The sequence below is a fragment of the Elephas maximus genome, chromosome 25 (assembly GCF_024166365.1).
Source record: "Elephas maximus indicus isolate mEleMax1 chromosome 25, mEleMax1 primary haplotype, whole genome shotgun sequence".
NCBI lineage: Eukaryota > Metazoa > Chordata > Mammalia > Proboscidea > Elephantidae > Elephas > Elephas maximus.
In genome coordinates, this window is record NC_064843.1 from 22502059 (window position 1) to 22527866 (window position 25808).

General features: G+C 46.7%; 1 long non-coding RNA gene across 1 annotated transcript; it reads right to left on the reverse strand.

The window, feature by feature from the left end:
* Positions 1 to 5898: 5898 nt before the first annotated feature.
* Positions 5899 to 24474, reverse strand: LOC126067468 (uncharacterized). Its single transcript, XR_007515411.1, has 3 exons — positions 24400 to 24474; positions 10015 to 10062; positions 5899 to 6497 (listed from the first exon to the last, which is right to left on the reverse strand). It is a non-coding gene; the product is annotated as an uncharacterized LOC126067468 (long non-coding RNA).
* Between the last annotated feature and the right edge of the window lie 1334 nt (positions 24475 to 25808).

The following is a 25808-nucleotide window of genomic DNA, read 5'->3' on the forward strand; positions in this document are numbered from 1 at the left end:
AGCAGAGATGTCGCTTTGAGGACTAAGGTGTATCTGACCCAAGCCATGGTTTTTTCAACGGTTTTAGATGCATGCAAAAGCTGGACAATATATAAGGAAGACAAAGAAGAATTGATGGCTTCGAATTATGGTGTTGGCAAGAATATTGAATATACCTTGGACTGCCAGAAGAATAAATAAATCTGTCTTGGACGAAGTACAGCCTGGATGCTCCTTAGAAGCAAAGATGGTGAGACTTCTTTCAGGTACTTTGGACATGTTATCAGGAGGGACCTTGAGAAGGACATCATGCTTGGTAAAGCAGAAGGTCAGCGAAAAAGAGGGAGACCCTCTATGAGATGGATTGACACAGTGGCTGCAACAATGTGCTCGAACAGCAATGATTGTGAGGATGGTGCAGGACTGGGCAGTGTTTTTTTCTGTTGTACACAGGGTTCATACGAGTCAGAACAGACTAGAAGGCGCCTAACAACAGAAACAACGGTATTATTACTATTAATGCCCTGGTCACACTAAAATTGAGATACCTGTTGACATCCAATTATATCTGGCCCAAGTGCTTCCCAGACTCCTGGGATGATGTGGAGAGATAATAATGGACATGAAAGGGTTTTGGAAACTCTTTGTTTACCGGTCTGTCCGCCCTTTAGAGCTCCAGAGACCGTGACTAAATCACCTTGGTCCCAGGGCTTGACTCAGGCTGCTCAGAGCAGTGGCTCTGGGTGTAGAACAAGGGAATAAATAAATGAACAAATGGAACAGCTCTTGGTGGCCACAGGTAAGGGAACAATAATGAGATTATTCCAGCAGGACTCCCAGATCTAGTCAATTCAGGAGCTGCTTCCATTGCCCCCAAGGCAGCTCTGGGGTTTTTAGAGTTTGTCTGCCCTGAGAGTTAAAAGGTTTTCCGGAGACTGAAGCGCCTGGGCTTTGCAGATCTGAGATAAGGCAGCTCGCAGAGCCTGCAGTAACCTGAGCCCGCCAGGCTTCCGCAGAGCCCGCTGGGTATGTCTCACAAGTGAGGGAGGACAGAAAGCCGGCTCAGGTAGGCATGCCAGCTCCTGGCTCTTCTCAGACAAGGGCCTGAAAGCAGAGATAATGACCTTCTGCTGAAAGCAGCTTAATCCAAAACGATGCTTGAAAAATCAAGCCCACTCTTGGTGGGGATGTCAATTCTTACAACATTTTGGAAAGACATATTGACAATATCCAGCGTCCTGCAGGGTGCCGTATTACATCCCAAGGCCAAAGAAAAATGTGCGCTCCTAATGTATACGTTTTTATGTATTATTTCACAGTTCATTGCTTTCCAGAAGTAGATTTTGAAAATATTATTCATGACTTTGCTTCCATTAAAGCTGGAAAAGTAAAATTGGTGCAAATTCTGTTTAAAAAAAATAAGTTTGGGGTAGAAATAATAAAATACTTAAATGTAAAACAAGGATGTGAGTTTTTTTTTTTTTAATATGCCTATTTTTCAGTTTTTTAAATTTTTTTTCACCTACTTGAATGTTCTGGAAAAGAATTACATAAAAAAAAAAAAAGAAAAGACACAGATCGAGGCACACTTTTATTTCCTGTGACACGGGACTCCAACAGGGCTGAGCCCGGACATTCAGAACCTGTCTTCATTTAAAATCTTGATATTTTGCTCACTGTGGATTTTTTTAGCATTCATTTTTATTTAAAAAAATATTGCATTAAGGCATAATTTATCTTGATTATCAAGTTTTTTTTTTTTGGCACCCCCTTAAATGTTGTGCCCCGGTGAGTGCCTTGCTGGTAAAGCAAAACCACACCTGCCAACACCAGCCCAAGGACCGTCATTTCAGGAGCTCTCACATTAGGACATGAAGATGTACATTCAAGAGTGTTCACTGCAACATTGGAGAACCAGCCCAAGGCCCCTCGGAAGAAGACTGCTTAAGTATGTGAGTGTCTATCATACATCTGTTGCCATCGAGTTGATTCTGACTCTTGGCAACCCCCTGTGTGTTACAGAGTAGAGCTGCTCATAGGACTTTCTATAATCTTTACACATGCAGATCTCCAGGTCTTTCCTCCACAGCACTGCTGGATGGATTCGAACTGCCATCCGTTAGATTAGTAATCGAGTGCAAAGAGTTTGCACCACCCAGGGACTTTAGCATCCATCAAAGGACGGCCTAATCTGCAGCTGTGACAAAGAATAGGGTTTCTTTGACTTTCCTGGCACAGAAAAACGCCTAGGGAACATTAAAAAAAAAAAAAAAAAGTTGCAAAATAGTATCTACAGTAAAGCTAATATTTCTATTTGAGTTAGTTCAAATAGTTTTAAATGTTTGCTTGCATTAGCTCAGCTAACCTTCCTTTGAGGTTATGTATAAATGAGGAAACTGGGACCCAGAGAAGTTAAGTAATTTTCCCAGGGTAACAGAGAGGAATCAGGTTTTAAATGCAGGCATTCTGGCCCCAGAATCCAGATCTTCTAAATTAAACTCATTTGATTTTGGAATATAAGCTCCAAATATATATTCATATATATGTTCCAAATATATATTCATATATATGTTCCAAATATATATTCATATATATGTTCCAAATATATATTCATATATATGTTCCAAATATATACTCATATAAAACCAAACCCATTGCCATCCAGTTGATTCCGACTCATAGGAGCCCTATAGGACAGAGTAGAACAACCCCATAGGGTTTCCAAGGAGCGATGGGTAGATTGGGACTGCTGACCTTTTTGGTTAGCAGCCAAGCTCTTAACCACTGGCCCTGCCATGGCTTCAAGGGAGAAAGATGTGGCAGTCTGCTTCTGTAGAGATTTACAGCCTTGGAAAACCTATGGAGTTGCTATGAGTCGGAATCGACTCGATGGTCAAACCCATTGCAATCGAGTCGATTCCAACTCACAGTGACCCTATACGACAGAGAAGAATTGCCCCATAGGGTTTCCAAGGAGCAGCTGGTAGATTTGAACTGCTGACCTTTTGGTTAGCAGCCAAACTCATAACCACTACTCCACCAGGGCTTTGGACTTGACAGCAATGGGTATATATTCATATAAATATGAAAAAATCATGGGGCAGCCTTTTTGGTCAGTAGCTGTGTTCTTTACTACTTGTGCCACTCAGGGACTCCAGTTCTTGCCACAGGCTTATTACTGGCTTTTACAGAGTGCATTGTGTCCCCCAGAATATATGCTGTAATTCCTAACCCCTATACTTGTGGTGGAAACCCTGGTGGTATAGCAGTTAAGAGTTAACCAAACGGTAAACAGTCCCAATCCACCAGGCACTCCTTGGAAACTCAATGGGGTAGTTCTACTCTGTCCTATAGGGTCACTGTGAGCTGTGAGTCGGTATCCACTCGATGGCAGTGGGTTTGGTTTGGGTATACTTGTGGGTGTAATCCCATTTGGTAATAGGGTTTTCTTTATTATGTTAAGGAGGCCATATCAAAGTAGGGTGGGTCTTCAGCCAATCACCTTTGGGATATAAACCAAGCTGATTAGGCGGAGAGAAGCTAGCAGACATGGGGAAGATAGGTGCCATGCCACATGGAGATCTCCAAGGAAGCAGGAAGCAGAAGAGACGAGGACATTTCCCCAGAGCTGACAGAGAAAGAAAGCCTTCCCCTACAGCCAGCTTCCTGATTTCAGACTTTTAGCCTTCTAAATTGTGAGAAAATAAATTTCTGTTTGTTAATTCTACCCACTTGTGGTGTTTCTGTTACAGCAGCTCTAGAAAACTAAGACATTATCCCATTTCACAGGTGAGAAAACTGACCTTGGGCCCAGGAGTGTGCCTTGCTGGCCTCACCCTAGATCAGTGACCTAACCAAGCTCATAGAGTCCCAAGCAAAGCAGTCAGGATTCAAACTCTGATCCCCATGGTAGCACACTGAGCATACTGTTTTGTGACTTGCTTTTCTCCTCTAATGTAATTTTGACGGCTGTGTGTCAGTGCCCTTCACACCTGTAGCACACACTGTTCTGCTCAGCCCCTTTCTGTCGGGTATTTAGGTTAAGGAGCAACTTTCCAAAAGGGACTCCCCTTTTTGCAGCCAGGGACATAGGACCCAGAGAGGGAGGCCACTCGCCCTAAGGCCCACAGCGCGGTGAGGTTTAAGGGCGTGGCTTGATCCCACCACCCGAAGCCATTGTCTCCACAGCCCCTTCCCATCAGATTCCAAGCTCCGAGAAGAACCGCCTTGCGGCAAGGGGCACCTCTGCTCTGGTCCTGTCTCCTGGTCCCTGGAGGAGCCTCCGGTGCCTGCTGCCGCCGGCGGCACCATCTGCGGCCCGCAGGTGTGCCCGACCCCCTGCCCAACCTGGGGGCTGTGAACACTGGGCCGATTGTGGCCCCCGCGAGCCCGGCGGGCAGCTGTGCCCGGGGTTGCCATCTGTGAGCGGGGGGCCGCCTGGGGAGGCAGGAGGTGGCGCGGGGAGGGGCGGTCGGGACGCGCCCTCGCTGGGCCCCATTCAAGCGCTGCCAAGGCCTAATTGATGAGAAATGGCTCCAAGCAGGTGCGAACCTGTCTCCCGAGGCGAAGGGGCGGGAAGGCTGGGGGCCGGGGGAGGCGGCGGCAGCTTAGCAGGGAGCAGCTGTCGTGGGGTCATTACCGAGGCAGCCTCCCCCGGGTGTTCCAGCCTGGGGGTGGTGTGGGGTGGAAAGAGAGAGCCAGGAGGGAAAAGGGGCGGGGAAGGGAGCCCCTAACCTCTCAGTCACACCGCAGTTTCCTCCCTCTAGGATCTTACAGGAGCCCTGGTGGCATAGTTGTTAAGAGCTTGGCTGCTAACCAAAAGGTCAGCAGTTCGAAAACACCAGCCTCCTTGGAAACCCCTATGGGGCTGTTCTACCCTGTCCTATAGTGTCGCTATAGAACACTATAGGACAGGATCAACTCGATGAATGGCAACGGATTTCTTTCTTTCTTTCTTTCAATACCTTACAGCTTCCAGGAGCCCTTCAGCCCCTGTGATCTCTCTCAATGATGCCTGGTAGGACCAGTCTCTCATCCAAGGTCACCCAGCAAGCGGCAGCTCCGCCAGGGACTCCCAGTCCAGTGCTTTCAGCTGTGGTGTGTGACCAAGAGACTTTCAGCTGTGGTGAGTGGCCCAGGTCACATCCATTTTTTGCAACTCCAGGTACCATGGGAGGTGCAAACATTTAACACACTCAGCTGTAACCAAAAGTTTGGAGGTTTGAGTATACCCAGAGGCACCTCTGAAGAAAGGCCTGGCGATCTACTTTCAAAAACTCAGCCATTGAAAACCCTGAGGAGCACAGTTCCACTCTGACACACACAGGTCAACACGAGTCAGAATGGACTCCAGCAAAACTGGTTATATATGAACCCTGGCGGTGTAGTGGTTAAGAGCCCGGCTGCTAACAAAAAGGTGGGCAGTTCCAGTCTACCAGCCGGTCCTTGGACACACTATGGGGCAGTTCTAGTCTGTCCTATAGGGTCGCTATGAGTCAGAATTGACTCTATGGCAATGAGTTTGGTTTTTTATTTCTTTTTGTTTAAATATATATATATATACATAAAACCCTGTGACCTGGAAAAAACAAGGCAGTTCTGTCAAGTTCTGGCTCTCACAGGCTTCATTATATATATGCATATATGTATATACATACACGTATATATGTGTATATATATGTATATATGTGTGTGGTGTGTGTGTGTATATATACACATATACCCTGGTGGCACAGTGGTTAAGTGCTATGGCTGCTCCAAAAAGGTCAGCAGTTTGAATCCACCAGGTGCTCCTTGGAAACCCAGCGGGGCAGTTCTACTCTGTCCTGTAGGGTCACTATCAGTCAGAATTGACTCGAAGGCAATGGATATAGTAAAAAAAAAAAAACTATATATATGTGTATATATCATGCACATACACGTAGAACAGGTTTTGACAATTCTGTCCTATTTTTAAATGTTCGAATTTATTGCATCAGCCTTTTTGTCCCCCGAAAACCCCAAAACAAACCCATTGCCATCAAATCAATTCTGACTCCTAGCGACCCTATAGGACAGAGTAGAACTGCCTCATAGGGTTTCCAAGACGGTAAATCTTTATGGAAGCAGACTATCACATCTTTCTCCCTCAGGGCAGCTGTTAGGTTTGAACCACTGACATTTTGGTTAGCAGCCTACTGCTTAACCACTGTACCACCACCTCTCCTCCAAAAAAATTGAGGAGCAATCAAATCGTGCTTTTCCTAAGATGTGTACAGAGCTGATTTATGTAATTATCACTCCCAAGGGCCCTGCAGACAGGGTGGCCCAGCAATGGGGTCCAGGGTCCAATTGGCTGGTGAGCCTCTTCTCTGTAGGGCAGGCCTCCTCTTTGTATCAGCTACTTCCTGGTCTTTCAGACTTCGAGGAGATCTCTGGCCAAGGTCGTTTCCAAAGGCCCGCTATACTGTGTGAGAGAAACACCTCTCTCTGGAGCGTTTGTTCTCAGAGCCATCACATAGGGGTAATGGATGGTAGTGCTGAAATAGAGTGGAGACTTAGTGAGAAGCTGGAATGGTTGACTTCGAACATGGGCGGGCCCATCTTTCCTTTTTCAATTAAACCCCCTCTGCATCTTTTTTTTTTTTTTTTGCCTAGGTCTGGGAAACCCTGGTGGTATAGTGGATAAGAGCTATGGCTACTAACCAAAAGGTTGCCAGTTCGAATCCACCAGGCACTCCTTGGATACCCTGTGAGACAGTTCTACTCTGTCCCATAGGGTCACCATGAGCTGGAGTCAACTCGATGCCAAGGGGTTTGGTTTTTTGGTTTGCCTAGGTCTGCTCTGCATAAGGCCATGACTGGTGGGGACATTGCCGGTCCCCCATTACCAAAAAAAGGCCCTGTGTGGAACTGGGGACTGCTCAGGACCTCATGGTGTTTGGGAAGAGGACGTTCATAGCCCAGACTCACTTGGAGGGAGATTCCCGTGAAGTGGATGAAGCGTAAGCTTCGGGACCCTTCCCTTGCCTGGGTGCCTTCCAAAGCCTTGGGAAGAGCCCTAGCATCATGTTCAGGGGCCCACATGCTTGTGAAATTTGCAAAAGTAGGATAGTTTAACTACAATCGGTGAAGACGCTCTCTCTTTCTGCTTCCACTTTCCTGGCACACTTCCCCTGCACTGTGTGGTATTGGGTGGGCGGGGGCAATTTAGGGATCTGGCCAAAGAGAAATTTGGTTGGGATTGCCGTCAGTGTAGCTTCAACGCGATGTGTTCTGTGGCTCACAGTCATTTCTGCTGTCCAGGTGTGAGAACAGCATCCCAGAAAACTCCTCCTGCCCACTGTGGTGATGACCCAGCATCACAGCACGGGGACCTCGCTGACAAACTGGTTCACAGAAGGCATCAATTCAGTGAGTATGGAAGACTAGTCACTGTACTAGCACACTGGAAACGCCCTGAGATGTTTGTAAACAGTGGTAGAATCCTTGTCCTCCATGCTGGAGACTCGGGTTCAATTCCCTGCAAATGCTCTTCATGTGTAGCCATCGCCCGCCTGTCAGTGGACACTTGTATGTTGCTATGATGCTGAACAGGCTTTAGCAGAGCTTCCAGACTAAGATGGACTAGGAAGAAAGGCCTGGCCATCTACTTCTGAAAAATCAGCCAGTGAAAACCCTTCAGATCACAATGGTCCAATTCGGTTGTGCATGGGGTTCCCATGAGCCAGGGCCAGACTCAAGGGCGGCTAACAACAACAACAGGAAAGAAACTTGATTGTTGTTTCCTGAGTTTTACAACAATACTGCAAATTTACATGACATTACCAATAACAGGTTACAAACTGCAAGAAACTTTTCTAAACTATCTATTAATTCCCTGCCTTCATCAACCTTACTAGAGGAAAGAATGAGTTACTTTTCTTTTCTCTCTGTAGGAAATGATGTTTATAAGAGGAGGGATCAAAGAGGCTGAGGCCAAAAGCAGGAAACAGCTACCAAGCTTCTTTCCTAAATGAGCTATAACATTTCAGGGCATTTCAAGTCTTCTGATGCAGCGACCAGTTATAAATACTGAATCGTTAGTTCCACAGCGTTCCAGGCAGCTAATTCATTAAAACCTTGTGTTGATCTTTTCTGGATTTTGTGATGCCTGTTTTAGCTTTGGAGCCATGGTGGTGCAGTGGTTAAGAGCTCAGCTGCTAATCAAAAGGTCAGCAGTTGAGTCCACAAGCTGGTCCTTGGAAAACACATGGGGCAGTTCTACTCTATCCTGTAGGGTCGCTATGAGTTGGAATCAACTTATCGGTAACGGGTTTGATTTTTGGTTCTGGTGTTAGATTTTAAAAACGGTAAGTGATTACGATTTCTTTTCTCACTCTAAATTACTCTAAATTTTATATTAGTAATTTCATCTTAGGAATATCTAATTTTCTAATTAGATATATCTAAGTTTGTATAGGAATATAGGAATAGGGAAACCCTGGTTGCATAGTGGTTAAGAGCTACAGCTGCTAACCAAAAGGTTAGCAATTCGAATCCACCAGGCACTCCTTGGACACTCTCTGGGGGCAGTTCTACTCTGTTCTATAGGGTCTTATGAGTCGGAATTGACTCGACGGCAACAGGTTCAAGTTTGTATAGTAACTTGGAATTAGTCCTTTTGGCTTTTTCTTCTTAAAGTGAGCCCCCCAGATTGTACAGGTGTCAGGCCCAAGATTTCCCCCTTCTTATCTGTCCCAGCAGACCACCATTTTGTGGGACCTCCCCCCCACCCCCTGCTAAGGGGCCCCTTCTAACCTCCACCTCCACCCACTCTGGGCCTCTCCTGTTTGGGCCCTGTTTTCCTGGGAGGCAACTGGTAAGTGCAGAAGGGAACTATGTATAATTGATGAGACTCCAAGCCTGGCTGGGCTAAAGAGGCCAATGAATTATTAAATACAGACTCAATGGGGGAAATTTCATTATGGGGTCATTTAATTAAGTGGCAGGCCAGAGGGACATCCCAAGATGAGATTTCAAAGGGTCTTGTTTCTGAGCTTGTTTCTGGACCAAGTCTGAGTGTGTGAACAGAAAGGAAACAGCCCCTAAACTCGGAGCATTTGTGAGAATCTATCCTCCACCCTTCTTCCCACAGCCCTGGTGGCACAGTGGTTAAGAGCTCAGGCTGGTGACCAAGAGGTTCAAATCCACCAGCCCCTCCTTGGAAACCCTGTGGGGCAGATCTACTCTGTTCTGTAGGGTCGCTATGAGTCGGAATGCACTCCATGGCAATGGGTTTGGCCTTTTCCTTTCTCACTCCCTCTCTGTTTTCATTCATTCATTCAAATATATTTATTGAGCATTTTTAGGAACCAGGCATTGTTCTAAATAGGGGGCAGTGGTGGTGAAAACAGCAGCTTAATTCTCATGGGGGAGAAACAATAACCAAATAAAGGAATAAAAAACAAGACAGTGTTGCATAGGTGCGATACTGTAATGCAGGGTGGTGAGAGATAATTCTAGATAAGACAGTCTGAGGAAGAGGCAATGTTTGAGCTCAGTCCCGAAGGGTGAGAAGCAGTTGTATAACAGTCAGGCAGAGGGAACAGTGAGTGCAAAGGCCCTGAGGTGAGGACAAACTGGTGTGCTCCAAAACATCAAGGGGGCTGGTGTGGCCGGAACAGAGTGGGTGAGGGGAAGCGTGGTAGGGGATGAAGTTGAAGAGAGGGCAAGGCCTAAGAGATGCTTGGTGGACAGGAAATTTTTTTCATAGGCACCGGGGTAAGCTGACTACCACCCACTGAATTACTCAGGGGGCTTTTCAGCTGTATGTGATAGAAATCCAACGCAAACTGTGTTATTTGTAATGGGGGACTTTTCAGGGGCAGAGTAACCAGGAAGCACCATATGCAACAGCTTGCATTGAGCAAGGTACAAATCAGGTTTAACTGTAATTACTTGCTAATATGTGGTGAGCAATTTGACATGGATCTCACTACATCTTTGGTATGGTAGGGGACAGGTGAAGTTGTGCACTGAAGATGGGTAAGAAGGCACATTTGGACCCATGCGTACCTTGCTTATTGGGTAATCCAGATCTGAGGGCTTTTTTGGCTCACATATCTGAAAAAAGCAAAAAACAGACGAAATTGGCATGGCTGAATTCAATAGTTCAAAAGATGATGATGTAATAATGAATTTGCCTTTCTCTCTCTCTCTCCTCTCATACCCATTGCTGTTGAGTCAATTCCCACTCATAGAGACCCTATAGAACAGAGAGGGGAACTCCCCATAAGGTTTCCAAGGCTGTAATCTTTATGAAAGCAGAACTGCCCCATCTTCTTCCCTCAGAGCTGCTGGCGAGTTTGAACCACGTACCTTTCAGTTAGCAGCTGTATTAGTCATCTAGTGCTGCTATAACAGAAATACCACAAGTGAATGGCTTTAGCCGACAGAAGTTTATTCTTTCACAGTCTAGGAAGCTAGAAGTCCGAATTCAGGGTGTCAGCTCCAGGGGAAGGCTTTCTCTCTCTGTCGGCTCTAGAGGAAGGTCCTTGTCATCAGTCTTTCCCTGGTCTAGGAGCTTCTCAGCGCCGGAGCCCCAGGTCCAAAGGACACGTTCTGCTGCTGGCGCTGCTTTCTTAGTGGTATGATGTCCCCCAAGGACAGATTCCTCTTGGCCCTGCTGTCTGTCACTGCTAATTCTGCTGTTGGGCTTCTTCTGGGCCTGTCACCATTTTCAATGTTATAGCTCTTTTAGGAGGTTCCTTGCCTCCTCTCCCTCTCTGCTTCTTCTCTTTTCTCTCTTCATTTGTTGTTGTGATCACTTCCATGATGAGATCTGATTTAATGTGATCGCTTCCTTTTCAACTGATTGGGTACTCACAGCAGATTCCACCACGGGAGTGATCACATGTAACACTGAGAATCCTAGTCCAGCCAAGTTGACACACAGTATTAACCATCACACACGGCGAAGGGACCAATTTGCTGTTCAGCTGGTTTTGACTCAGGCCAGCCTCATGTGTGTCAGAGTAGAACTGCGTTCCGTAGGGTTTTCAGTGACTTGTTTTTTAGAAGTACATTGCCAGGTCTTCCTTCTGAGGCATCACTGCGTGGACTTGAACTACCAAATTTTTCAGTTAGCAGCTAAGTACGTTAACTGTTTACACCACCCAGGGGCTCCCATGGCAAAAGTGGCCTCCAGCATTTCCAAGCTTTATTCTGCAAGCTTAGAAATTTCAGCAGAAAGAGAGCACCTCTCCCTGAAGAGTTCCAGCTTATGTCCTGGGTAAGAATTTCATCAAATGGCATGGGTCAGTTGCCCATGGCTGAAGGAATCACTGTGGCTGGAAGTGTGGAATACTCTGATTGGCCAGGACTGGGAGTCGGGGAAAGGTGGATTCTCCCATGAATATTGGAATGCTGTTGTAGTGGTTAAGAGCTTGGTTGCTAACCAAAAGTTCGGCAGTTCGAATCTACCAGCAACTTCTTGGAAACCCTACGGGGCAGTTCTACTCTGTCCTATAAAGTCTCCATGAGTCGGAATTGACTTGACAGCAATGGATTTTCAGATATGGCCAGAAGAAGTAGCCCTGGTGGCACAGTGGTTAAGTGCTCTGCAGCGAACCAAAAGGTTGGCAGTTCTAACCCACCACCCAGTCTGCAGGAGAAAGCTGTCGCAGTCTACTTCCTTAAAGATGACAGCCTTGGAAATCCTGTGGGGCAGTTCTACCCTGTCCTATAAGATCGCTATGAGTCGGAATTGACTTGACTGCAGTAGGTTTTGGTTTTAATATCTGTTAAAAAAGAGCCCTGGTGGCACAACAGTTAAGTGCTTGGCCTCTAACAGAAAGGTTGGCTGTTTGAACCCATCCCGTGGCTCTGAAGGAGAGAGACCTGGTGATCTGCTTCCTTAGAGATTACAGCCAAAAAAGCCTATGAGACAGCTCTACTCTGTCCCATGGGATCACTAGGAGTTGAAATGGTCTTGAGAACACCTAACAATGACCAGAATAAAGAAAAGGATTTGGGCAGGCATAAGCAACAGATGTCCACTTCATCTCTTGGACAGCCAATCTCTTCCTTGCTGGCAAAAGACTGTTATTTTGAAGAATCCGGCAAGAGGAATTATCCCATCTGACCAATGGGCATGTATACACTGCAGGCATTGACATAAATCCTGATCACACGGGATTACCAGGCACGAGCTGTAAGTCAAAAAGCAGCATGAAAAATTGGTAAGTACTCAGGCTCTGGGGCCTGACAAAATAGAGTTCAAGGTGAAAATCTCTGGAAAGGACAAAGAGGGAAATTGCATGCAAACAGGAGGAAAAACCCACCAAAAAGAAGCCTCACTTTGTTGTACCTAATAACCTGGTGGCTCGGTGGTTAAGAGCTTGGCTGCTAACAAAAAGGTCGGCAGTTGAAATCCACCAGGCTCTCTCCTTGGAAACCCTGTCCCAAAGGGTTGCTATGAGTTGGAATTGACTCGACAGAAACAGGTTTGGTTTTTGGTTTAATAACGTGTCATATGTGATTTGTATTATTTTGTGTGCATATATAGAATGCAGAAAGTAATTTAAAAAACAAAAAAAATACCCATTGCTGTTGAGTTGATTCCAACTCATAGCAACCCCATGTGTTACAGAACAGAACTGCCCCACAGGGTTTTCTTGATTGTAATCTTTACAGAAGCAGATGGCTAGGCCTTTCTTTCATGGTGCCAATGGGTAGGTTCCAACTGCCAACCTTCAGGCTAGCAGACAAGCACAGAAAATAATTTAAAAAATGGATAAAATAGAAATTTCTGAGGATATAGTTATTCAGATGAGCAAACAGACACCTTTTAATTTTAATTAAGTATATGCACACCCTACAACCCAGCCATTTTTCTGCTGGGTGTCAATCCCAAAGAAATTCTCACTATGGTCCATTAGAGGAACAGCCTAAGGATGGTCATTTCAGCATTGGTGGTGGGGAGGAGGAGAGGAAGATAGCCTGGGCGTCAACCCACTGCCATGGAGTTGATTCCGGCTCACAGGGACCCTACAGGACAGAGTAGAACTGCCCCACAGGATTTCTATGGCCGTCATCTTTCTGGAAGTAGACTGCCGCATCTTCCTCCTGCAGAGCAGCTGGTGGGTTCAAACCCCCAACCTTTTGGTTAGCAGCTGAGCACTCAACCAGTGTGCCAAAGGGAATCAATCAATTAATCAATCTATTGATTTTTTTTATTGAGAAGGGTCTCCAGTGGACCGATGATGATGTGCCAGGAACTGAGGAGTAGCATTCACTTAAATTTCTGCACCTAGGATTTAAAAAAAAAAAATGGAGCTACTAATAAATAATCATAATTTGAATACTAATGCAGTGTATCAGTTAGGAATGAGTTTGGCTTAACAGATTGTGGGGAAGGCGCAGGGCTGGGCAGTGTTTCATCCTGTTGTACACAGGGTCACTATGGGTTGGAACCGACTCAACAGCACCTAACAACAACAACAGAATATCTGACTACTGGTGGCTTAAATAAGAAAGGTTATATCCCTTATAATGAGAAATCTGGAGGCAGTCTTAGTTCAGTAGCTTGATGATGTTGCATTTTTGTGATTCTCTTGGTCTATCACTCAAACTTCTTGGCTCATGGTTGCAAGGTGGCTGGCTGCTGCAACTCCAGACATCACATTTGCTTTCAAGCAAAAAGAATGGGAAGCAGTGAAGGTTAATGTCAGTTGCAACATAGCCTTTTTTTTAAGGAAAGCAAAAGCTTCTCCAACACTCCCTCAGCAGACCTTCCATTAGGGTTAGTGCCTCACCTGGGGACCCCTACATACAAAGGAGGCAGGAATATCGGGAAGCAGGCTCAGATCAGTAATGAGCTATCACATGAAAATGGGCACATTGCTGCCTTAACAAAACTCATCAGCAAGGAAGAACAGGGGACATATAACATGTACCACAGGCCGGACACTGTTCTAAGTGCTTTGCACATGCTAGCCCACTTAATTCTTCTAACAACTTTAAAGTTAAGCCCCATTATTGTCGCCATTGAAAGATGGAGATATTGAGGCATAAACCAAAAAACAAAACCCATTGCCGTCAAGTCGATTCCAACTCATAGCGACCCTATAGGGCAGAGTAGAACTGCCCCATAGAGTTTCCAAGCAGCACCTGGCGGATATGAACTGCCAACCTTTTTGGTTAGCAGCTGTAGCTCTTAACCACTGTGCCACCAGGGTTTCCTATTCAAGCATCCCCAAAAAACTCACTGCCGTCGAGGTGATTCCGACTCACAGCGACCCTATGAGACAGAATAAGACTGCCCAAAGGGTTTCCAAGGAGTGCCTGGTGGATTCAAACTACTGAGCTTTTGGTTAGCACCTGTAGCTCTTAACCACCATGTCACCAGGGTTTCCATAGAGGTAGTTAAATACCTTGCACGAGGGCAATCAGCCAGCAAATGTAAAGCCAGAACTTGAACCTAGGCAGGATGCCCCCAGAGTTCCTGCTCAAATCCTCTGTGCTACAGGCAAACAGGGTATACTGCCCTCCACACCTCTCAGAAATTAAAAGATCAAAAGCAGCCAGAAGTAACTAAGGATATGGAAGGATTTGAGTAACACAATTAACAACCTTGATCATATCTATCTATGTCTATGTTTGTCTATCTATGTATCTATCTATTCATCCATCCAGCCAGCCACCCATCCATCCATCGTTCCATCTATGTGTTGCATGAAGGCAATATTTGTTTGCTGCAGAAAACTTTTTTTTTTTTTCCTAGGGAAGCCAAAATTCAGGAGGCTATTTGTGTAATTCAAGACTAGGAGCCCTGGTAGCACAGGGGTTAAGCGCTCAGCTGCTAAACAAAAAGTCGATGGTTCAAACCCACCAACCACTCTGTGGGAGAAAGATGTGGCAGTCTGCTTCCATAAAGATTTACAGCTTTGGAAACCCAGCAGTGCACTGACGGGCAACTGCCAAAAATTCCTCCAGCCCGATTCAGAAGACAACGTGGAATGAGGGATATCATTGCTGATATCAGATGGATCTCAGCTGAAAGCAGAAAATACCAGAAAGATGTTTACCTGTGTTTTATAGACTATGCAAAGGCGTTCAACTGTGTGGATCATAACAAATCATGGATAAAGTTTTGAAGAATGAGAGTTCCAGAACTTTTAATTGTGCTCATGAGGAACCTGTACACAGGCCAAGAGGCAGTCATTCGAACAGAACAAGGGGATACTGCGTGGTTTAAAATCAGGAAAGGTGTGCGTCAGGGTGTATCCTTTCACCATACTTATTCGGTCTGTATGCTGAACAAATTATCCAGAAGCTGAACTATATGAAGAAGAACAAGGCATCAAGATTGGAGGAAGACTCATTAACAACCTGCAACAGGCAGATGACACAACCTTGTTTGCTGCAAGTGAAGAGGACTTGATGAAGATCAAAGACTTCAGCCTTCAGTATGGATTATACCTCAGCATAAAGAAAACAAAAATTCTCACAACTGGACCAACAATATCGTGATAAACAGAAAATATTGAAGTTGTCAAGAATTTCATTTTACTTGGATCTACAATCAACGCCCATGGAAGCAGCAGTCAAGAAATCAAACAATGTATTGCACTGGGCAAATCTGCTGCAAACGACCTCTTTACAGTGTTAAAAAGCAAAGATGTCACTTTGAGGGCTAAGGTGTGCTTGACCCAAGCCAGGGTATTTTAAATCACCTCATATGCATATGAATGCCGGACAATGAATAAGGAAGACTAAAGAATAACTGATGCTTTTGAATTACGGTGCTGGCAAAGAATATTAAATATTCCTTGGACTGCCAGAAGAACAAACAAATCTGTCTTGGAAGGACAGCCAGAATGCTCTTTAAAAGCAAGGATGGCTAGACTTCATCTCACTTACTTTAGACATGTTATCAGGAGGGACCAGTCCCTGGAGAAGGACATCATCATTAAAAAAAGAGGAAGACCCTCAACGAGATGGATTGACACGGTGGTTGCAACGATGGGCTCAAGCAGAGTAATGATTGTGAGGATGGTGCAGGACCAGGCAGTGTTTCATTCTGTTGTACGTAGGATGACTATGAGTCCGAACTGATTCAGCAGTAACAACAGCATTTGGGTAATGGAGTCGCCATGAGTGGGAAACCACTCAACAGCAACTGTTTTATTTGTTTCTATTTGGGTAAAGCTTTGGTCTCTACCAGTGATGATAAGGGGGAAAGGTGAGGGACCCAGGTGCTGTCCTGAGTCAGATCAGCCCTGAACTCCACATGGATCTTCCCCAAGAAGGACATTTGTCAACTCTGCCAGTCCAGAGAGGGTAGCCCTGTCCAGGCTACTGAACCAGCTGGTGGTATTTTGTTCCCAGTCCTGTAGTTTCTAGCCTTTTTCCCTAAATTACAAAAATAATATGTATTTATTGCAAAAAAGCAAACAAAGAAACACAGAAAGGTATAAAGTAAATACAACATTCCCTCCATCCCTCATATTACCTCCTGTGGGTAATGACTATTGACGGTTTGATGTTTGCTTCCAAACAATTTTCTGTGCCTGCACATACGTGGATAATTGTACTTTTCACAAACTAATGAGATCACACCCCGTGTGTCTGTCAGGCTCCCGAAGGAGCAGATGGCACATCCAGTCCAGGTAATAGAGGGGAGCTTAGTGAAGAGAATATTACAAAGATGCTGCTGGGGCAGGGAAAGCAATAAAGACTGGTGCAGTGTCCCTGAGGGTGGTAACAGTGGGGAGCCATGACTACCCCAGGCCTGAAGGGAGGGAGCAGTGACCAGACCCAAAGGGGGCTACATGGAGAGAGTCATTTGCCAGGAACTGTGGCTTTCAGTAGAAGGACACGGTGAATCCTTAGTGACTTGGCAGGGAGGGTGGGGGGATAAAGACCTTGCCTTCCCTCTGCTTCTGCATGCCATCTCCTGCTGGGGCCTCCCTCCTGTTAGTTGAAACCACAGGAAGCCCAGGAGAAGGGGGCCCTTGGAATCACCCCCCTGGGTCAGCCTCAGGGTAGACTTGGAGAGACAGCAGAAGGGAATGGACATGACATGCCCCTAGGCCTCCTCCTTCCATCAGCAGGTGGGAGGAGGGGTGTCAGGGCTCTGCACACTCTCAGCAAGATCCCTTTCTTACCTCCCCTCTACCCCCTCCTCAATACTCACACTATCCCTTGGCTACCTGCCCTGGGACCACCAGGGTAATCTCACCAAGCTCCTGACTCCCATTTTCATCAGTCACCCCAAGAAACCTAGAACCCAGGTCACCTCCTTTTTCCTGGATCTTCAACCCCATGTGACTCTGTGGACAGGAGGCAACCCCTGCCTCCTCACCACTCCCCATCTCCCTTTCCTGCCTCATGTTCTCCGTGGCACTATCACCACCTGGGATACAATTTATTTATTTATTCATTTGTCTTCCTCAACTTGGGCAGATACTTTTGTCAGCTTTGTTCCCTGCTGTACCCCAAGTATTTGGAGCAGTGCCTCGCAGACAGTGGGTGCTCAATACGTAGTTGTTTAATAAATGAATGAATAAGAAGGCGCCCACACACTTCCATGCCAGCACATACAGACCTCTGGATTCTTTTAAATTGCCGACTAGTATTCCACAATATGGGGGTAAGATGGTACACGTGGAGTCCCTGGGTGGTGCAAACAGTAAAGCACTTGACTACTAATGAAAAGGCTGGAGGTTTAAGTTCATCCAGAGGTGCCTTGGAAGAAAGGCCTGGCACTCTACTTCTGCAAAAATCAGCTGTTGGGAACCTCTGGAGCACAGCTGTACTGTGACACACGTGGGGGTGCCATAAGTCGGAGTCAACTTGATGGACGGCAACGGGTTTTTTATTTTCAGAGAGGGAACATTCCAATTAGGGGAAGGAAGGGGAGACCAAGTAAAGAAATAAACAACAGAGGAAAAGCTATGAAGGAAATGAAACAGAGTGATGTGGTAGTGACTGGTCGGGTGAGCTGGCTACCTAGACTGGGCTGGTCAGTGTCTTAGTGTGGGTTCTCTGGAGGAGCAAAACCAGTGAAGTGTATATTTATGAATATATAGAGACATTTACTTCAAGGAAATGGCTCATGCAATTGTGGGGATCAATAAGTCCCAAATCCTGGGTCAGGTGATGGACTGAAGTCTTCTGCTGGCTCACGTGGCTGCAGGGGATGACAAACCCAAAATCTGCAGGTCAGGTGGCAAGCTGGGGGCCTCTGCTGGCTCACAGGATTATGGGTGTTGGCAAACCCAAAATCTGCAGGTCAGGCAGCAGGCCAGAGACTTCTGCGGGACTTCGTCCCAAGAACTGGAGGTCAGCGGACACGAAGAGTTCAGAGTTAAAAAGGAGCTTTGCCAGAACATCCATTTATATACTGGTGGCAGGCCACACCCCCAAGGAAATTGCCCTTTCAGCTGATTGGCTGCTCATATCAGATCACAAAATGGAAGGTGATTACCCAGTATCTGCCAAAACCACTGAGAAGCATAGCCTAGCCAAGTGGACACATCGCAGTAACCGTCACAGTCAGGAAGACTCTTAGGCGGTATGAGATGAGGTTCACAAGGTCTGTGGGGACCGGGCTGTAGGACCACGAGGCCACTACAGGCATTCGAATTTTATTCTAAATGCAGCGAGTAATCATTGGTGGATTTTAAGCAGGGCAAGAACCTGATCTGATTTTTTAAAAGACGATCCCTCTGGCTGCTGTGTGGAGACTGGCTTGACGGGGGCAGAAATAGAAACAAGAAGAGCAGGTAGGAGACAACTGTGGTGATTTAGGGATGACGGTGGCGTGGCCCAGATGCATGGCTGTGGAGGTGCTGAGAAGCAGGTGGGTTTAGGATGTATTTTTTATGAAGTGCCATGAAAGAAAGAAAGGAAATAAGGATGACTTCAAGATTAGGGGCGCTGGTTGGATGTTGGAGCCACCAATTGAGACAGGGAGGCCCTGGTTTGGTGTTGCAGTTGAAGGAGGGGAGAACTAAGAAAGCAGTTTGGTTTGGCTCTGCCCTGTGTTGGGAAGGGTTGTACATAGCTTTGCAAGCCTTCTCCTGCACAGACATCTTCACCCAGGCTTGTCCCCTGACAATGGTTGGGGAGAAATTGGGGCTTGACAGAGAGCTCCCCCAAATCTCTGGACCATACCCTGAGGACTGTTCACTAAGATGCTTCTCTGGATGAAACTGACAAGGTCAGGTGCACAAATGTTGTAAATATTCGAAGAGACACATTCGAAATGACAGCCATAACCAAACCAGAAAATCCTCATTTCTAACCAGATACATTAAGTATCTGCTTCTCGTCTCCAGCCCAAAGATGTGCACAGCTGTCTGGATTTGCTGACTGGCTCAGGCTGCTTAACTACCACCTGCCCTCCTGGGGTCAGGCCTCTTTGGTGAACTCAGATGTTTGTGCTGCTGCTACCAGCAGCTCGTGTCTGCTGGTCCAGCAAGAGGCTGCTGGCAGGAAAGGAGAAGGGGTCTGGGGTTGTTGGAGGGGCATTGAATGGGGACTCTGATTGAGCTGGGTTCGAAGGCAAGCCTGGGCTTCAATGCCGTCAAATGGGGAACAGTGACAAGAGTTCCCCTTCTTTCTACAGGAAGCTGAGGAAGTGGAATTGGCTCAGCAAAGGTGGAGTTCTGGGGGGAAGTAATGGGAAGAAAGCACAAGGCATTTGCTTGTCTGGCTGGTTGGTTTGGGTTTTGGTGATACCAAAACCAAAAACCCAGTGCCGTCGAGTCGATTCCGACTCATAGCGACCCTGTAGGACAGAGTAGAACCGCCCTGCAGAGTTTCCAAGGAGAGCCTGGCGGATTCGAACTGCCTACCCTCTGGTTAGCAGCTGTAGCCCTTAACCACTACGCCACCAGGGTTTCCAGGTTTTGGTGGTAGAAGCAATAAAACCAAAAAAAAACAAACCCGTTGCTGTCAAGTCAATTCCGATTCATGGTGTCACCACGTGTTACAGAGTAGAGCTGCTCCCTAGAGTCTTCTTGGCTATCATCTTTACAGAAGGAGCCCTGGTGGCTGTATTGTTAAGAGCTTGACTGCTTTACTGAAAGTTTGGCTGTTCGAACCCACCAGCGGCTCTGCAGGAGAAAAGACTTGGCAATCTGCTTCTGTAAAGATTAAAGCCTAGGAAAACCTATGGGGCAGTTCTACTGTCCTATAGAGTCGCTGTAAGTCAGAATTGACTCGACAGCCTATAACAACAACAACGGTCTTCATGGCAGCAGATTATCAGGCCTTGTGGCACCACTCGGTGGGTTTGTACTGCCAACCTTTACATTAGTTTTCGAGCCAAACCATTTGCACCACCCAGGCAGAAGCAATAAGAAGTAAAAATGAAATAATTTTCAATGGCAGACACTGTTGGTTGAGTTGACTACCCAACAGCCATTCCCTCTTCTTCCTTGTACAAATAACTCTTATTTTATTCCAAAGCACCGGGCCCACTTCCAGGGAACCAGTCAGAGTTGATCCAAGCCATTCACAACAACCCATCTCCGGTTGGCAGTGATTGGACTAGGGGTGGACACGTGATGCAGCGTGGGTCACTAGCTGTATAACAGAATTCTGGGAAAGCGTTTCCTTTGAGAGAGTGAAAGAAAGGGACATGCTCTTCCTTGGAATGATGGGTTGAGTGGAACAGACAATAGATAAACAAACCGGTAAACCAACGAGAAAATAATCAGATGATTCTGACACTGCGAAGGAAATAAACAGAGTGATGGTTGAGAAAACGTCTGAGGGCTTAGAGCTGTCTTAGGCAAGGTTTCTTGGACCTGAGAGTTGAGGACAAGAAGAAGCCACTCACGGGTAGATCTGAAGAAAGAAAGTTCCGGACAGAGAAGGGCCTTGCAAAGGCTGGGGGCCAGCATGGGGCAGGGGAGGGAGGGAAAGCCGGACATGTTGGAATAGCAAAAAGGAGTGTGACAAGTACAGGAATCAAAGCGAAAAAGGTAGGAAATGAGGTCAGAAAGGTGATCGGGGGCCAGAATGAATGAATGAATGCGTGAACAAATGAGTAGATGACGTAGAGCTATAGAAACTGGAGAGGGAGTGACCTGAGGCAGAGCCATCCCAGCCCTGCAGTGAAAGGGAGAGTCTGCATCTAGAATGTCGTCTGTAACCCGTCGGAAACGTGGCAGTCAGACAGAAACACTGCTCATTACTTTGATAACCATTTGGAGGTTGGGAGGGGGACGAAGGGAGCCAGACAAGGAGAGGAGGGAGAGGACCCCCAACCGCCCGTCCCACCTGGGCCTCGGAATCTGACAGCATCTGTCACCAGGAAACCACATCTAATTGCCCCAGGGATTAAAAAAAAAAAAAAAATCCAGTTGGGGAAGAGCTTAGGCCAAGGCCTGTGGGTGGGTGGGACTCCCCGTCTGGCCCTGTCACGCTTGCTTGGGTTCCACATAGGGGAGAAGGGTCCTCTTGGAGGGGATGGGGACTCCCTAGAGATTTCTGCCACTGAGTCACAGCAGGCGCAGGCAAGGCAGCCGGAAGTGCTTGTTTGTTGAATGAATCTATTTGTGGATTTGGGGAAAGGCTCCTGACTCCTGTGTCGCTGAGCCTGAACAATGGATACTGGGGTCACACCTTTAGATGTGAGCACTCTTACCAGAAGCCTCCATAAACACACAAACGTGTTACTTGGAAGACATAAGCACATTGGCAAACACCAAAGCTCATTAGCGGCTGTCAAGTTGGCCCCGACTAGCGGTGACTGCGCGTACAATGGGAGGAAAGGCTGTCCAGACCGGCACCATCCTCACGATCGGTTGTCATCAGACCGTTGTGACCTGGAGGCTGAGTTTTTGGAAGCAGATCACCAGGCCTTTCTCCCGAGTCCATCTTAGCCTGGAAGCTCCACTGAAGCCTGTTCATCATCATAGCAACACACAGGCCTCCACCGGTAGGTGGATAATGGCTGCCTGCGAAGTGCATTGGCTGGAAACTGAACCGGGGCCTCCCATACGAAAGGTGAGAATTCCATCACTGAGCCACCACTGCCTCATCACCAAAACCTTCGTCTGGCCGGTTTTGTCAGTTGCCAGTGGACTGTATGAGGATGGGACACAGGACAGAGAAATGCATTCTGATATGCTGAAGACGTGTAAGTAGTGTTACCCTGTGTATTAGTCAGGACTTGGGGTTGTAAAAGGCGAAATGCAATTCAAGCTGATTTAAACAACAAAAAAAGAATTATTGGTTTTTTTTAACTAAGAAGCCCCGAGGGTGGGTTGGCTTCAGGCAGGGTTTGTTGGAAATGCTCCAGCGACTTTGCCTCTCCTGCCTCCTCGGGGCTGACCCCTGGGCTGATTCTCAGATTGGATTTCCTTTTGGGATGTCAAGATGGTGACAGCACTCCAATCCGACACCTCACCACACCAAGTCCAGGAGCTTGCCAGAACCGTCACTCAAGCAAAAGCCATGGGATCCACTCCGATTGGCCTGTCTGGCTTGGCTGAAGACACGTGTTCCTCCCTGAGCCAGATGCTGTGGCCAGGGGCACCGACCGCCTGCCCTATTGGCTTGTGGATTATGATTTAGGAGAACGTGGATTCCCAGAGGAAAATTGGGGTTGTGTACTCACTGCACCCATATTTCTGGCTTGAGTGGGTGACTCAAGCCAGGCCAATGAGTGTCACCTGAGAATTCTAGCTGGAATGACATGAACTAAGATTGCTAAGCCATTGGAGGAAAGCCCAAAGCTACTCTAGGCTACCATGCAAAGTGGGCCAACACAAAGGAAAACAGAGCTGAGAGATGGAGAAAAACCAAGTTGGCTTAAGCCCCTGGATCCAGCCATGCTTGAAGCTAGTTTTACCTCCGAATGTTAGTTATATGAGCCAACAAATTTGCTCTTTTGCTTACGCCAGTTTGAGTTTGTGTATTTTTTTCACTTGTTACCCAAAGAGGATTAATATTAGTCCATGAATGCAAATCAGCTAAGAAGCATGAAACTAGATGATCTCTAAGCTCCCTTCCAGCCAAACATTCTAAAAAATGCCCTTCCAAACTTAACAATAGAGAAATCTATGAGATCTGGGGTATCTTGTCACACCAGTGAGTTTTTCTACAGCCTCCAACTCACTGTCCTCTTTTGGTCACTTCCCTGCCCGTCCTCCCCAGTCTGTCCTGCTTCACTTCTGTTCCACCCTTAGGAGAGGAGGATTGGGAGTGCTGGGGGTTGGCAGTGGGGATTGCAACAGGACACTCAGAGAAGGCGACACTCGAGCAGAGCTGGGGAAAGAAGAGCAAGGGAGCCATGTGGATTTCTGCAGGGAGAGCCATCCAGGCAGAGAGAACATCGTGTGCAAAGGTCCTGAGGCAGGAGTAAGCCTGCTGTGTTCGAGGAACATCAGGAGCCTGGTGTGGCTGGAGGAGAGAGAGGAAAAAAGAGGGCTGTAGGAGATGAAGTCAGAGAGGAAATGCGGAGCGGGGAGACGGTGTAGGGACTTGTGGGCTCTTGGAAAGGCTTTGGGTATTATTATTAATGTTAATAAGACATTCAGAGTTCCCACGCATACATGATCACACACTCATACTCCCAAACTCCCATAGACCCACATACCCACATTTATGCCTTCATACACATTTGTCTGTTTACACACATGCATGCACACATTCACGCCCACATGTTTCCTCATCCATACACGCTTACATTCACACCTTAGCTTGGGCACACGTACTCTAACACCCTCACCCACATTCTGTCTGACATGTACTTGAGCACATACACACACAATCGCAACACACACATTCACACCCACCAGTGCTCATTTGTTTTTGTTTTTTTTTTAAGGAAAAGAGTCCATATTTTCTTAATGTTTCTACTTCTCACAGAAATACATGTGTATTGTCAAGAGTTCCTCAAAATAATAGTAGGCTCCTGCCCTCCCTTCCTACCCACATTCCAACTTCTCTGAGGCTGAAACTTAAGACAGGACTGTAGTATTTTTTTTCTAGCTACGTACTTTCATTTCTTTTTTTTTTTTTTTATTGTGCTTTAATTGAAAGTTTACAAATCAAGTTGGACTCTCATACAAAAATTTATAAACACCTTGCTATATACTCCTAATTACTCTCCCCCCCCCCTTTTTTTTTTAATGAGTCAGCACACCCCTTCCCTCCTTTATTTCTTTTCGAGTCCATTCGGCCAGACAAGTGCTCGTTTCTATTCACTCACACGCCCGTGGTCAGCCTGTGAACATACAGTCTCACTCACAGGCAGTCCCAGACCCGCCTCACATGTACACGTTAGCTTCTAGACACACATATTCAAACACACAGCCAGCCACCTTCTCATTCCACCACGATCTCCCCTCCCACCAATTTTTTCTCACTTGGAGTCACCTATCATCCCGCTGTTACATTATTTCAGGAGAAGCTGGGAGACAGGGAGCAGTTTATTACCTTTGGGAGAGTTGCTTCTCTGGGGAATCTCTCTGAAGAAGAACTAAAAAAAGAACCCTCGGCTGTCAATGGGAAGCCAGCTCAGAGCAGGGGATTATGGGGGATCAGCCATGATCATCTGACTGCTTTCATTAACCCTGGAGTTTATTTTTTCCTTCTCCTCTTGACAAGTTCACGGGAGACTGACAGCCACAGCTGTTGACAGACTCCACCTCTCAAATCAGAGTTTCTTTTGAAGCCCCGATAGGGACCACAGTTGTGGGGCACTCTGGGCTCTTGTCCAGCTCTCCCAGTCCCTCCACTCTGCTGGTCCTCAATTTGCTCACCTGAAAAATGGGATGACCTTGGACATTGATTTATCAAGCAAGTGTTTGTGGGCGTCTCCTAGGAGCCCAGCATTGGGCATACTCCAGGAAACCAAACACACAGAAACTCCTTCCCCCATGACGCTGACATCCCGGAAGGAGTTATTGTTGTCGTTGGTTGCCACGGAGTTGATTTCCACTCACGGTGACCCCATGTGTGCAGAGTAGAAATGTTCCGAAAGGAAGCAAATTCACCAGGTTTTTCTTCTGGCACCTCTGGGTGGGTTTAAGCAGCCAACCTTTTGTCTAGCAGTAAAGTGTTTAATCGTTTGCACCACCCAAGGACACCTCTCATAGGGTGGGGGCAGATAATTAACACAAAACTAAGTAAAATGCTTGGCGTGTCAGGACGTGATAAATTCTACAGGAAGACGTAAGTGAGGAAGGGGAAAAGTGCTGGTGGGAGGTGGGGTTTGCAGTCATAAAGAAAGGCCTCCCTGAGAAGGTAGCATCTGAGCAAAGTCAGGAAGGAGGTGAACTGTGCTCCAGACAGAGGGCACAGCAGATGCAAAGGCCCTGGGGAAGGAGGGTGCCTGGAGCCTAAAGCAGCAGCCAAGGGGAGGTGAATGTGGAGCAGAAGGAGAGAAGGTGGTTCTCAAGTCCTTTCCGGGGCTAGATTTCTAGAACTCCTTGCTTCCATTTGGCTGGTAGAGTCAAACCTGGACTGTGTACAACAGGGGAAATTCGCACAAATCACAAGGTGTTTATAAGTTTAGCTTCTCTCAGGGAGGAAGGCCTGGAGAGAGCCATAGGGCTCCTTCTTGCAGCGCCTACAAATATTGAAGCATTGCAGGCGGGTAGGAGTGGACTCCGCCCAGTGGGCCTGAAACAAAACCTGACACATGCACAACTAACCTGTGATCCCCAAAGGCAATTCTCCTCCTCTCACTTCATTCCCCTTCAGAGCCATGCTGGAGAACTGCAAGCACTTAATTTCTCTTGGACTCAAACACGCTGAGGGTGCCTTGTATAAAGGCAAGGACATTGGCTTTGGCCTCAAGCAAGCTTGGGGCTAAATTCCCGCCAGATCAGATGAACTGTGTG